Source organism: Hyperoodon ampullatus (assembly GCF_949752795.1).
Source record: "Hyperoodon ampullatus genome assembly, chromosome: 1".
Classification (NCBI taxonomy): domain Eukaryota; kingdom Metazoa; phylum Chordata; class Mammalia; order Artiodactyla; family Ziphiidae; genus Hyperoodon; species Hyperoodon ampullatus.
In genome coordinates this window covers 49,148,766-49,161,346 of record NC_136914.1, presented here as the reverse complement: position 1 = coordinate 49,161,346, position 12,581 = coordinate 49,148,766, and positions in this window count along the sequence as shown.

Below are 12,581 nucleotides of genomic sequence, written 5' to 3'. Positions count from 1 at the left end.
TAAAAGTCCTTCTTGTTTCTCACAAACCCTAAAAGCTTATTTAGATGATGTAAAATTTCCTAGAGGTTCTAAACTATTACAATATGTAGATGATTTCCTTCTCTGCTCCCCTTCCCAGGCCTCCTCACGGGAAGACAGCATCCATCTACTAAAGCTTTTAGCCTCAAAGAGACACAGGGTCTCTAAGGAGAAGTTACAGTTTGTTCAAACTCAAGCCTGCTTTTTAGGACATCTGATTTCAGAACAAGGACTACACATAGATCCAGAAAGGCTCCATGGCATCCTGAATTTCCTAAAGCCCAAAACTAAATGCCAATTATGAGGCTTTCTTGGGTTAGCTGGTTATTATCATAACAGGGTTTCATATTTTTCTCTCATGGTTCAGCCTCTATATATATCTTGTTGAAAAACACTAAGCCTGATCCTATTATTTGGGAAGATCACAATGATATAGGTTTAAAACCCTGAAGGAAAGCTTAATGAATCTCTGTGCCCTTGGACACTAATTATCAACTCCCCTTTTTCCTCTAGGTCTATGAAAAGGAAGGAAATGCCCTCAGGGTGCTTAGTTAGAAACATGGAGATCACCATCACCAATAGGGTATCACAGTCAGCAGCTAGACCCTGTGGCACAAGGATACCCTCTTGCCTCTGAGCCATTCCTGCCACTGCTCTTTTAGTAAAGGCCGACCAAGAAACACTCATGGGTTCCTCTCTGACCATCTTTGTTCCTCATGCTGTTGAAAGCCCTTCTGAATTCCAACCATATCCAACATCTTTCGGCAAGACGTCTTACTCCCTATGAAATGCTCCTGTTAACTGCACCCCATATCACTCTTGCTTACTGTAATATCCCTAACCTTGCCACCCTTCTTCACTCCTCTATGGATGAAACTCCTCATGACTAACTCTGACAGACCATCTCTTGACTCGCTATTACGGCTTGGAAGAAACCCCTTTAACAAATGTTGATTCTTCATGGTTTACTGATGGTTCTTATTTAAAAGATGAAAATGGTGAATATTGTGCTGGATATGCAATTGCAACTTCTTTGGAAGTTATCAAGGCAGCACCTTTGCCTTTGGCTACCTCAGCACAACAGGCTGAATGATACGCTCTTACTCAAGCCTATAGTTCAGCCATGGGCAAAACGGCAAATATTCATACAGACAGTAGAAACACTTTTGGAGTAGCTCACAACTTTGGAATGTTATGGAAGCAGAGAGATTTCCTTACGTCTAACGGGGATAAAACTTAAAATGGCCCATATATTCAAGATTTATTAGATGCCATACTTCTACCAGCCACTCTATTATTAAAGTTCTGGGCATTCTAAACTTGACTCCCCGGAAGCTAAAGAGAACCACCTCACTGATATCTATACTAAAAATGCTTCTCTGGGCTTCCCTGGTGGCGCAGTGGTTGAGAATCCGCCTGCCAATGCAGGGGACATGGGTTCGTGCCCCGGTCCGGGAAGATACCACATGCCGCGGAGCAACTAGGTCCATGAGCCACAACTACTGAGCCTGCGCGTCTGGAGCCTGTGCTCCACAACAAGAGAGGCCACGACAGTGAGAGGCCTGCTCACCACGATGAAGAGTGGACCCCGCTCGCCCAACTAGAGAAAGCTCTCGCACAGAAACGAAGACCCAACGCACCCAAAAATAAATAAATAAATAAATTTATTTTTAAAAAGAATGCTGCTCTCACAGGAACCAACAACAAAACCTCTGTCATGCTCCAAAAAGATGTTCCCCCAAATGATAATCTAGACAAGTTGACTAGAGATACCCAACAACTGGCCACAGAAAAGGAAAAACAATATTGGAAATCTAATTACTGTTGGTTTGATAAAAAGAAAGAGCTCTGGTTTGGGCCGAATGACGATCCAGTCCTGCCAGAGACTCTAAAATTCCCATTACTGACTACAGTTGACCCTTGAACAACACAGGATTGAACAGCAAGGGTCCACTTACATGTGGATTTTTTCCAATAAATACATACTACGGTATTACATGATCTGCAGTTGGCTGATGCAGAATCTCAGATACGGAGGGCCACCTGTAAAGTTATAAGCAGATGTTATAAGCTGTGCAGGGGGATCAATGCCCTCACCCCTGTGTTGTTCAAGAGTCAACTGTACTGTATATGCATTGAATCACTGATCTACTGATAAAATGATAAACTTTATGAATCAATACTGGTGGAAAAATATTAATAAAGACACTAAAAGCACTTTATTTGCCACATGCATCCAAAATACAATGCTGGGGAACCTATCCACACTACCCCACAACTTTAAATTACCCAATAGACCATTTGAGGTTTGGCAACGGATTTCCTACAGCTTCCCCCATCTCATGGATATAAATATGTTTTGGCAATGGTTGTATATTTTCTCACTGAACTGAAGCTTTCCCTCGTAGATGGGCCACTGCCTCTCCTGTGGCTAAAATTCTATTAGAAAAGATTATCCCTGGCTTCCCTGACAGTGCAGTGGTTAAGAATCCGCCTGCCAATGCAGGGGACACGGTTCTAATATACAATAGTTGCTTAGCCACAGAGCAACTAAACTCGTGCACCACAACTACTGAGCCTGCGCTGTAGAGCCCGCGAGCCACAACTACTGAGCCCAAGTGCCACAACTACTGAAGCCCATGTGCCTGGAGCCCGTGCTCTGAAACAGGAGAAGCCACCATAATGAGAAGCCTGCACACTGCAATGAAGAGTAGCCCCCGCTCGCTGCAACCAGAGAAGAGCCTGCGCACAGCAACAAAGACCCAACACAGCCAAAAATAAAACTAAAGAAAAAAAAGCCATTAAAAAAAAATTATCCCTACCCAGCGAACCCCACCTCTAACTTCATGGTGACTGGGGAATTCACTTTACCAGCCAGGTGCTTGGACAAGTCTGTGCTGTCTGGCAGTTCTACAACACTTTCCCTGTGCTTACCAGACAAAATCCCAGGGCCAGTCGAACACATGAATGGCACCATTAAGAGTGTATCGGCAAAATTTCTAGAGACTCTTCAAACACCCTGGCCAAAGTCACTGCCACTGGTTCTTCTAAATCTTAGGTCTATCTACCCTTTTTGCAACCCATAAATTCTCACACTTTGAGATAATCAGAGGATTCTCAACGCTGCTAGCTCCTGCTTCTTTTGATCTACAGCTAATAAAAGAGTATATACTTGAATATTTTAAAGACTTAATTGTTTCTGTTGAAAATAACCATGATTTAGTAGAACAAGCTTTTCACAGCATGCTCCTGGGAGACAAAGGTCTTCAGCATTATCCCTTACAACCTACAGATTTCGTCTCCTGGAAGAGACATCTTCAAAGACATCCCTCCAACCTTGCTGGAAGGGCCCTTATCAACTGTTGTTAACCAGTCCGCGTACTGCCAAGATCCAGGAAACAGACTCTCAGATCATGTATCACATCTAAAGAAAGCACCAAACCCTGACTGGACCTGTGTACCACCTGACGACCTAAAAGTAAAGGTTTCAGGAACTGAAACAGATGACAGATAAAGAAGACAGCTTTCCCAAGATGACCAGACCAGGCCTGTATACCTTTTCCCCATTGTTTCTTACCTTATTTCCCCGCTTTCTTTCTTGGAAAGACAATGATCTTCCCTGCACTTCTGAATCTGTTTGCAACAGAGGGAAACATCTGATGGTTGGGTTTGTCACCAGAAACTCAAATCTGTACACAACAGCAGTAACTCTCTAGTCCATCCCGTGACCAATTTTTCATTTGTCCCTAATGCCACTGCTAATTTCACTCCATTTCCCCTCAATGTTAACTCCAGAGTGAAATTACTGTCAACATCCCTCCCGACGCCGTTTCATCCTGAACACCCCCACTGACTGTAGAAATGATGGTACCACTCCCAATAAACTTAAAATTACGCTACTACAATCACCCCACTCACGCCCTTACTTTCACAGTCTTTGTCCCCAAAACACCTTAAACCCAATTACCCTGTGCAATCACGTTAGCGAATGGACTTCTCGGCTTGGAGGAATCCTCTCAGAATGCTCTCAAAACATCACTGACCCCTGGCTGACAAATGCCAATAGCTCCATTCCCACAAATTCACCAATAAACAATGCCACTTAGCTGGAGTCCTTTGTGCTCATCCGGTTTCATCTTCGTTTGTGAAGGATGGCATCAGCCCTGGGTTTATAAATGTCTGGATAGTTGGCGAATGGGAGGACAATTCTCGTTAGGATATCTAGTTGTTCCACTATCCATTCATAACCGATCTGAAACCAATCTCTGGGCCAACCCCTTAAGCCCACTTCAAAGAACCTAATGTTAAGTGCCCAACAGGGTCCATGACTCTGGGTCTGTCTCCTTGGCAGATCTTTCCTCCTTTCTTGGTTTGGAGTACACATCAATGAGCACATGATTAGAAATCTATCCATTATCCTAAGTTACACAGCTGATTCCACCCCTAAAGCAACAGCTGCCCAACAACAGGCTTAGATTCTGTCAACTTTAGTAATAGAAGAGCCAGTTTTTTCGCTAGCAAAAGCAAGTTTATTTGGGAATAGCCACAGGAATTACAATTCAGGATATGCAAACTATAGCAGACCATAGACAAATCCAGAAAACAGGAAAGAGGAGTTTGCTTTCATAGGGAAAAGAGGGAGTTGGGATGGACTGTAATAACGAAAGAGTTCACTGCAGGAGGCTAGGGGTCCAAAGTACGGAGGCTTCTCATTGGATGGGCAGCTACCGTCTGATTGGCTGGGCTGTCATCAGACGGCGAGTTTTCTTCTTCCTGCTGGATAGTAGAGTAGGCAACACCTTCCTGTCTGAGATACAAGCGCATATCTCTTCCTGTTTGGCGTAATCGATGATGCACTGGTCGGGGGACTCCCCCTACAGGTCTGTCTCCGCTCCAATTTTAGCTGAGGTTTCTTTAATTAATACCACAATTCCTTAGCTAAGGTGGTATTAGACCAACTGCCCTTAGCTAACTCCTAGTAGAACAAGGTAGTGTATGCTGGCAGCAAGAACAACTTGCTGCACATGGATAATTTTCTTCGGGGAAGTAGAAACTCAATTACATAAAATCAGGGAACAAGTACACTGATTACAAGTTTCAACTGATTCCCCATGGTCCTTCAATCTTTAGGACAATTATACAAACTGGATTTGTCATATTACTTTTAATTTTGACTTGTATAATCATTTTAAAACTTTGTACCAGAGGAGAGGGGATTAAGAGCACTGCTTAAAGGAGCTCCAGAGATGGGCGGGAGCCGCGGCTATCAGCGGACCCCAGAGACGGGAATGAGACGCTAAGGCTGCTGCTGCCGCCACCAAGAAGCCTGTGTGCGAGCATAGGTCACTATCCACACCTCCCCTCTCGGGAGCCTGTGCAGCCCGCCACTGCCAGGGTCCCGGGATCCAGGGACAACTCCCCCGGGAGAATGCACGGTGCTCCTCAGGCTGGTGCAATGTCACGCTGGCCTCTGCCCCCGCGGGCTCACCCTACATCCATACCCCTCCCTCCCCCCAGCCTGAGTGAGCCAGAGCCCCCGAAGCAGGTGCTCCTTTAACCCCGTCCTGTCTGAGGGAAGAACAGACGCCCTCCGGCCACCTACACGCAGAGACGAGGCCAAATCCAAAGCTGAGCCCCGAGAGCTGTGCGAACAAAGAAGAGAAAGGGAAATATCTTCCAGCAGCCTCAGGAGCACCGGATTAAATCTCTTGATGTACCCTGCATCGGTAGGAATACCTGAATAGACAACGAATCATCCCAAATTGAGGAGGTGGGCTTTGAGAGCAAGATATATTATTTTTTCCCCTTTTCCTCTTTTTGTGAGTGTGTCTGTGTATGCTTCTATGGGAGATTTTGTCTGTATAGCTTTGCTTTCACCATTTGTCCTAGGGTTCTGTCTGTCCAATTTTTGTTTTTCTTTTTTACTTAAAAAATTTTTTTTCTTTTTTTTTTTTTTTTTTTTTTTGGTACATGGGCCTCTCACTGTTGTGGCCTCTCCCGTTGCGGAGCACAGGCTCCGGCCGCGCAGGCTCAGCAGCCATCGCTCACGGGCCTAGCCGCTCCGCGGCATGTGGGATCTTCCCGGACAGGGGTACGAACCCGTGTCCCCTGCATCGGCAGGCGGACTCAACCGCTGCACCACCAGGGAAGCCCAAAAAATTTTTTTTCTTAATAATTATTTTTTATTTTAATAACTTTATTTTCTTTTATCTTACTTTATTTTATCTTCCTTCCGACCTCCCTCCCTCCCTCCTTTCTTTCTTTTCTTTCTTTCTCTTTCTTTCTTCCTCTCTCTCTCTCTCTCTCTGTTTCTTTCTTTTTCTCCCTTTTATTCTGAGCCGTGTGGATGAAAGGCTCTTGGTGCTGCAGCCAGGAGTGAGTGCTGTGCCTCTGAAGTGGGAGAGCCAACTTCAGGACACTGGTCCACAAGAGACCTCCCAGCTCCATGTAATATCAAATGGCAAAAACTTCCCAGAAATCTCCATCTCAACACCAACACCCAGCTTCACTCAATGACCAGCAAGCTACAGTGCTGGACACCCTATGCAAAACAACTAGCAAGACAGAAACACAACCCCACCCATTAGCAGAGAGGCTGCCTAAAAACATAATTAAGGCCACAGACACGCCAAAACACACCACCAGACATGGACCTGCCCAGCAGAAAGACAAGATCCAGCCTCATCCACCAGAACACAGGCACTAGTCCCCTCCACCAGGAAGCCTACACAACCCACCGAACCAACGTTAGCCACTGGGGACAGACACCAAAAACAAGGGGAACTACGAACCTGCAGCCTGCAAAAAGGAGACCCCAAACACAGTAAGATAAGCAAAATGAGAAGACATAAAAACACACAGCAGAAGAAGGAGCAAGATAAAAACCCACCAGGCCTAACAAATGAAGAGGTAATAGGCAGTCTACCTGAAAAAGAATTCAGAATAATGATGGTAAAGATGATCCAAGATTCTATTTCCAAGATCCAAAATCTTGGAAATAGAATAGACAAAATGCAAGAAACAGTTAACAAGACCTAGAAGAACTAAAGAGGAAACAAGCAACGATGAACAACACAGTAAATGAAATTAAAAATACTCTAGAAGGGATCAATAGCAGAATAACTGAGGCAGAAGAACGGATAAGTGACCTGGAAGATAAAATAGTGGAAATAACTACTGCAGAGCAGAATAAAGAAAAAAGAATGAAAAGAACTGAGGACAGTCTCAGAGACCTCTGGGACAACATTAAATGCACCAACATTCAAATTATAGGGGTTCCAGAAGAAGAAGAGAAAAAGAAAGGGACTGAGAAAATATTTGAAGAGATTATAGTTGAAAACTTCCCTAATATGGGAAAGGAAATAGTTAATCAAGTCCAGGAAGCACAGAGAGTCCCATACAGGATAAATCCAAGGAGAAACATGCCAAGACACATATTAAACTGTCAAAAATTAAATACAAAGAAAACATATTAAAAGCAGCAAGGGAAAAACAACAAATAACACACAAGGGAATCCCCATAAGGTTAACAGCTGATCTTTGAGCAGAAACTCTGCAAGCCAGAAGGGAGTGGAAGGACATATTTAAAGTAATGAAGGAGAAAAACCTACAACCAAGATTACTCTACCCAGCAAAGATCTCATTCAGATTTGATAGAGAAATTAAAACCTTTACAAAAAAGCAAAAGCTGAGAGTTCAGCACCACCAAACCAGCTTTACAACAAATGCTAAAGGAACTTCTCTAGGCAAGAAACACAAGAGAAGGAAAAGACCTACAATAACAAACACAAAACAATTAAGAAAATGGTAATAGGAACATACATATCGATAATTACCTTAAATGTAAATGGATTAAATGCTCCAACCAAAAGACAGAGACTGGCTGAATGGATACAAAAACAAGACCCATATACAGGCTGTCTACAAGAGACCTACTTCAGGGCTAGGGACACATACAGACTGGAAGTGAGGGGATGGAAAAAGATATTCCATGCAAATGGAAATCAAAAGAAAGCTGCAGTAGCCATTCTCATATCAGACAAAACAGACTTTAAAATAAAGATGATTACAAGAGACAAAGAAGGACACTACATAATGATCAAGGGAGCATTCCAAGAAGAAGATATAACAATTGTAAATATTTATGCATCCAACATAGGAGCACCTCAATACATAACACAAATGCTAACAGCCATAAAAGGGGAAATTGACAGTAACACATTCATGGTAGGGGACTTTAACACCCCACTTTCACCAATGGACAGATCATCCAAAATGAAAATAAGGAAACACAAGCTTTAAATGATACATTAAACAAGATGGACTTAACTGATATTTATAGGACATTCTATCCAAAAACAACAGAATACACATTTTTCTCAAGTGCTCATGGAACATTCTCCAGGATAGATCATATCTTGGGTCACAAATCAAGCCTTGGTAAATTTAAGAAAATTGAAATTGTATCAAGCATCTTTTCCAACCACAACGCTATGAGACTAGATATCAATTACAGGAAAAGATCTGTAAAAAATACAAACACATGGAGGCTAAACAATACACTACTCAATAACGAAGTGATCACTGAAGAAATCAAAGAGGAAATCAAAAAATACCTAGAAACAAATGACAATGGAGACACGACGACCCAAAACCTATGGCATGCAGCAAAAGCAGTTCTAAGAGGGAAGTTTATAGCAATACAATCCTACCTTAAGAAACAGGAAACATCTCAAATAAACAACCTAAACTTGAGCCTAAAGCAATTAGAGAAAGAAGAACAAAAAACCCCCAAAGTTAGCAGAAGGAAAGAAATCATAAAGATCAGATCAGAAATAAATGAAAAACAAATGAAGGAAACAATAGCAAAGATCAATAAAACTAAAAGCTGGTTCTTTGAGAAGATAAACAAAATTGATAAACCATTAGCCAGACTCATCAAGAAAAAAAGGGAGAAGACTCAGATCAATAGAATTAGAAATGAAAAAGGAGAAGTAACAACTGACACTGCAGAAATACAAAGGTTCATGAGAGATTACTACAAGCGACTCTGTGCCAATAAAATGGACAACCTGGAAGAAATGGACAAATTCTTAGAAATGCACAACCTTCCAAGACTGAATCAGAAAGAATCAGGAAGAAACAGAAAATATGAACAGGACAATCACAAGCACTGAAATTGAAACTGTGATTAAAAATCTTCCAACAAACAAAAGCCCAGGACCAGATGGCTTCACAGGCGAATTCTATCAAACATTTAGAAAAGAGCTAACTCCTATCCTTCTCAAACTCTTCCAAAATATAGCAGAGGGAGGAACACTCCCAAACTCATTCTACGAGGCCACCATCACCCTGATACCAAAACCAGAGAAGGATGTCACAAAGAAAGAAAACTGCAGGCTAATATCACTGATGAACATAGATGCAAAAATCCTCAACAAAATACTAGCAAACAGAATCCAACAGCACATTAAAAGGATCATACACCATGATCAAGTGGGGTTTATTCCAAGAATGCAAGGATTCTTCAATATACGCAAATCAATCAACGTGATACACCATATTAACAAATTGAAGGAGAAAAAACATATGATCATCTCAATAGATGCAGAGAAAGCTTTTGACAAAATTCAACACCCATTTATGATAAAAACCCTGCAGAAAGTAGGCATAGAGGGAAATTTCCTCAACATAATAAAGGCCATATATGACAAACCCACAGCCAACATTGTCCTCAATGGTGAAAAACTGAAATCGTTTCCACTAAGATCAGGAACAAGACAAGGTTGCCCACTCTCACCACTCTTATTCAACATAGTTTTGGAAGTTTTAGCCCCAGCAATCAGAGAAGAAAAGGAAATAAAAGGAATCCAAATCAGAAAAGAAGAAGTAAAGATGTCACTGTTTGCAGGTGAAATGATACTATACATAGAGAATCCTAAAGATGTTACCAGAAAACTACTAGAGCTAATCAATGAATTTGGTAAAGTAGCAGGATACAAAATTAATGCACAGAAATCTCTGGCATTCATATACACTAATGATGAAAAATCTGAAAATGAAATTAAGAAAACACTCCCATTTACCATTGTAACAAAAAGAATAAAATATCTAGGAATAAACCTACCTAAGGAGACAAAAGACCTGTATGCAGAAAATTATAAGACACTGATGAAAGAAATTAAATATGATACAAACAGATGGAGAGATATACCATGTTCTTGGATTGGAAGAATCAACATTGTGAAAATGACTATACTACCCAAAGCAATCTACAGATTCAATGCAATCCCTATGAAAATACCACTGGCAGTTTTCACAGAAGTAGAACAAAAAATTTCAAAATTTGTATGGAAACACAGCAGACCCCGAATAGCCAAAGCAATCTTGAGAAAGAAAAATGGAGCTGGAGGAATCAGGCTCCCTGACTTCAGACGATACTACAAAGCTACAGTAATCAAGACACTATGGTACTGGCACAAAAACAGAAATATAGATCAATGGAACAGGATAGAAAGCCCAGAGATAAACCCACGCACATATGGTCACCTTATCTTTGATAAAGGAGGCAGGAATGTACAGTGGAGAAAGGACAGCCTCTTCACTAAGTGGTGCTGGGAAAACTGGACAGGTACATGTAAAAGTATGAGCTTAGAACACTCCCTAACACCATACACAAAAATAAGCTGAAAATGGATTAAAGACCTAAATGTAAGGCCAGAAACTATCAAACTCTTAGAGGAAAACATAGGCAGAACACTCTATGACATAAATCACAGCAAGATCCTTTTGGACCCACCTCCTAGAGAAATGGAAATAAAAACAACAATAAACAAATGGGACCTAATGAAACTTCAAAGCTTTTGCACAGCAAAGGAAACCATAAAGAAGACCAAAAGACAACCCTCAGAATGGGAGAAAAGATTTGCAAATGAAGCAACTGACAAAGGATTAATCTCCAAAATATACAAGCAGCTCATGCAGCTCAATAACAAAAAAACAAATAACCCAATCCAAAAATGGGTAGAAGACCTAAATAGACATTTCTCCAGAGAAGATATACACACTGCCAACAAACACATGAAAGAATGCTCATCATCATTAATCACTAGAGAAATGCAAATCAAAACTACAATGAGATATCATCTCACACCAGTCAGAATGGCCATCATCAAAAAATCTAGAAACAATAAATGCTGGAGAGGGTGTGGAGAAAAGGAAACACTCTTGCACTGCTGGTGGGAATGTGAATCGGTACAGCCACTATGGAGAACAGTATAGAGGTTCCTTAAAGAACTACAAATAGAACTACCATATGACCCAGCAATGCCACTACTGGGCATATACCCTGAGAAAACCATAATTCAAAAAGAGTCATGTACCAAAATGTTCATTGCAGCTCTATTTACAATAGCCAGGACATGGAAGCAACCTAAGTGTCCATCATCGGATGAATGGATAAAGAAGACGTGGCACATACATACAATGGAATATTACTCAGCCATAAAAAGAAATGAAATTGAGTTATTTGTAGTGAGGTGGATGGACTTAGAGTCTGTCATACAGAGTGAAGTAAGTCAGAAAGAGAAAGACAAATACCATATGCTAACACATATATATGGAATCTAAGAAAATAAAATGTCATGAAGAACCTAGGGATAAGACGGGAATAAAGACACAGATCTACTAGAGAATGGACTTGAGGATATAGGGAGGGGGAAGGGTAAGCTGGGACGAAGTGATAGAGTGGCATGGAGATATATACACTACCAAACGTAAAATAGATAGCTAGTGGGAAGAAGCCGCATAGCACAGGGAGATCAGCTGGGTGCTTTGTGACCACCTAGCAGGGTGGGATAGGGAGGGTGGGAGGGAGGGAGATGCAAGAGGGAAGAGATATGGGAATATATGTATATGTATAACTGATTCACTTTGTTGTAAAGCAGAAACTAACATACCACTGTAAAGCAATTATATTCTAATAAATATGTAAAAAAACAAAACAAACAAACAGAAAAAAACCTTTGTACCTGTTGCCTGTCAAACATCTGCAGAAATGATGCACCAAACAGTATTATGTCAGCTCAGTGCTTTGAGATGATCTCCAAGGCTTACAACCTTGATAAGACATCATTTAAGAATGGGAGACGCCTGAGAGCTCCTCCTTGTACCTTCTGTGTTGCTCAAATGTGGCCCTGCGGTTTCCAAATGCTACTTGCTCTTTCTCCCCAACATAACTCCCAGGAAAGGTCCTTCCCAGCAATGAGGGACACAGACAAAAGAATTTCAACCAAAAGAAAAAAAACCAACCTGATGCTGCATCAGTTATGCTTTCAGAGAAAGATCTTGATCAAAAAGGAGAAATGTGAAAATAGATAAAGCATACTTGATTTTAAATGGAGTGGAAAAGCCACAAAAGGAGAGTTCTTACCCTTGGTTTCAACTCACACAGCCAGCAGGAAGAAAGATTTTTGCATTTCTCAGTAACAGCAAACGGACCGTCACTTACAACCAACGTGAAACTGCAAGAACCCTGAACTCTTGTTCTCCTCTAATGAACTTTT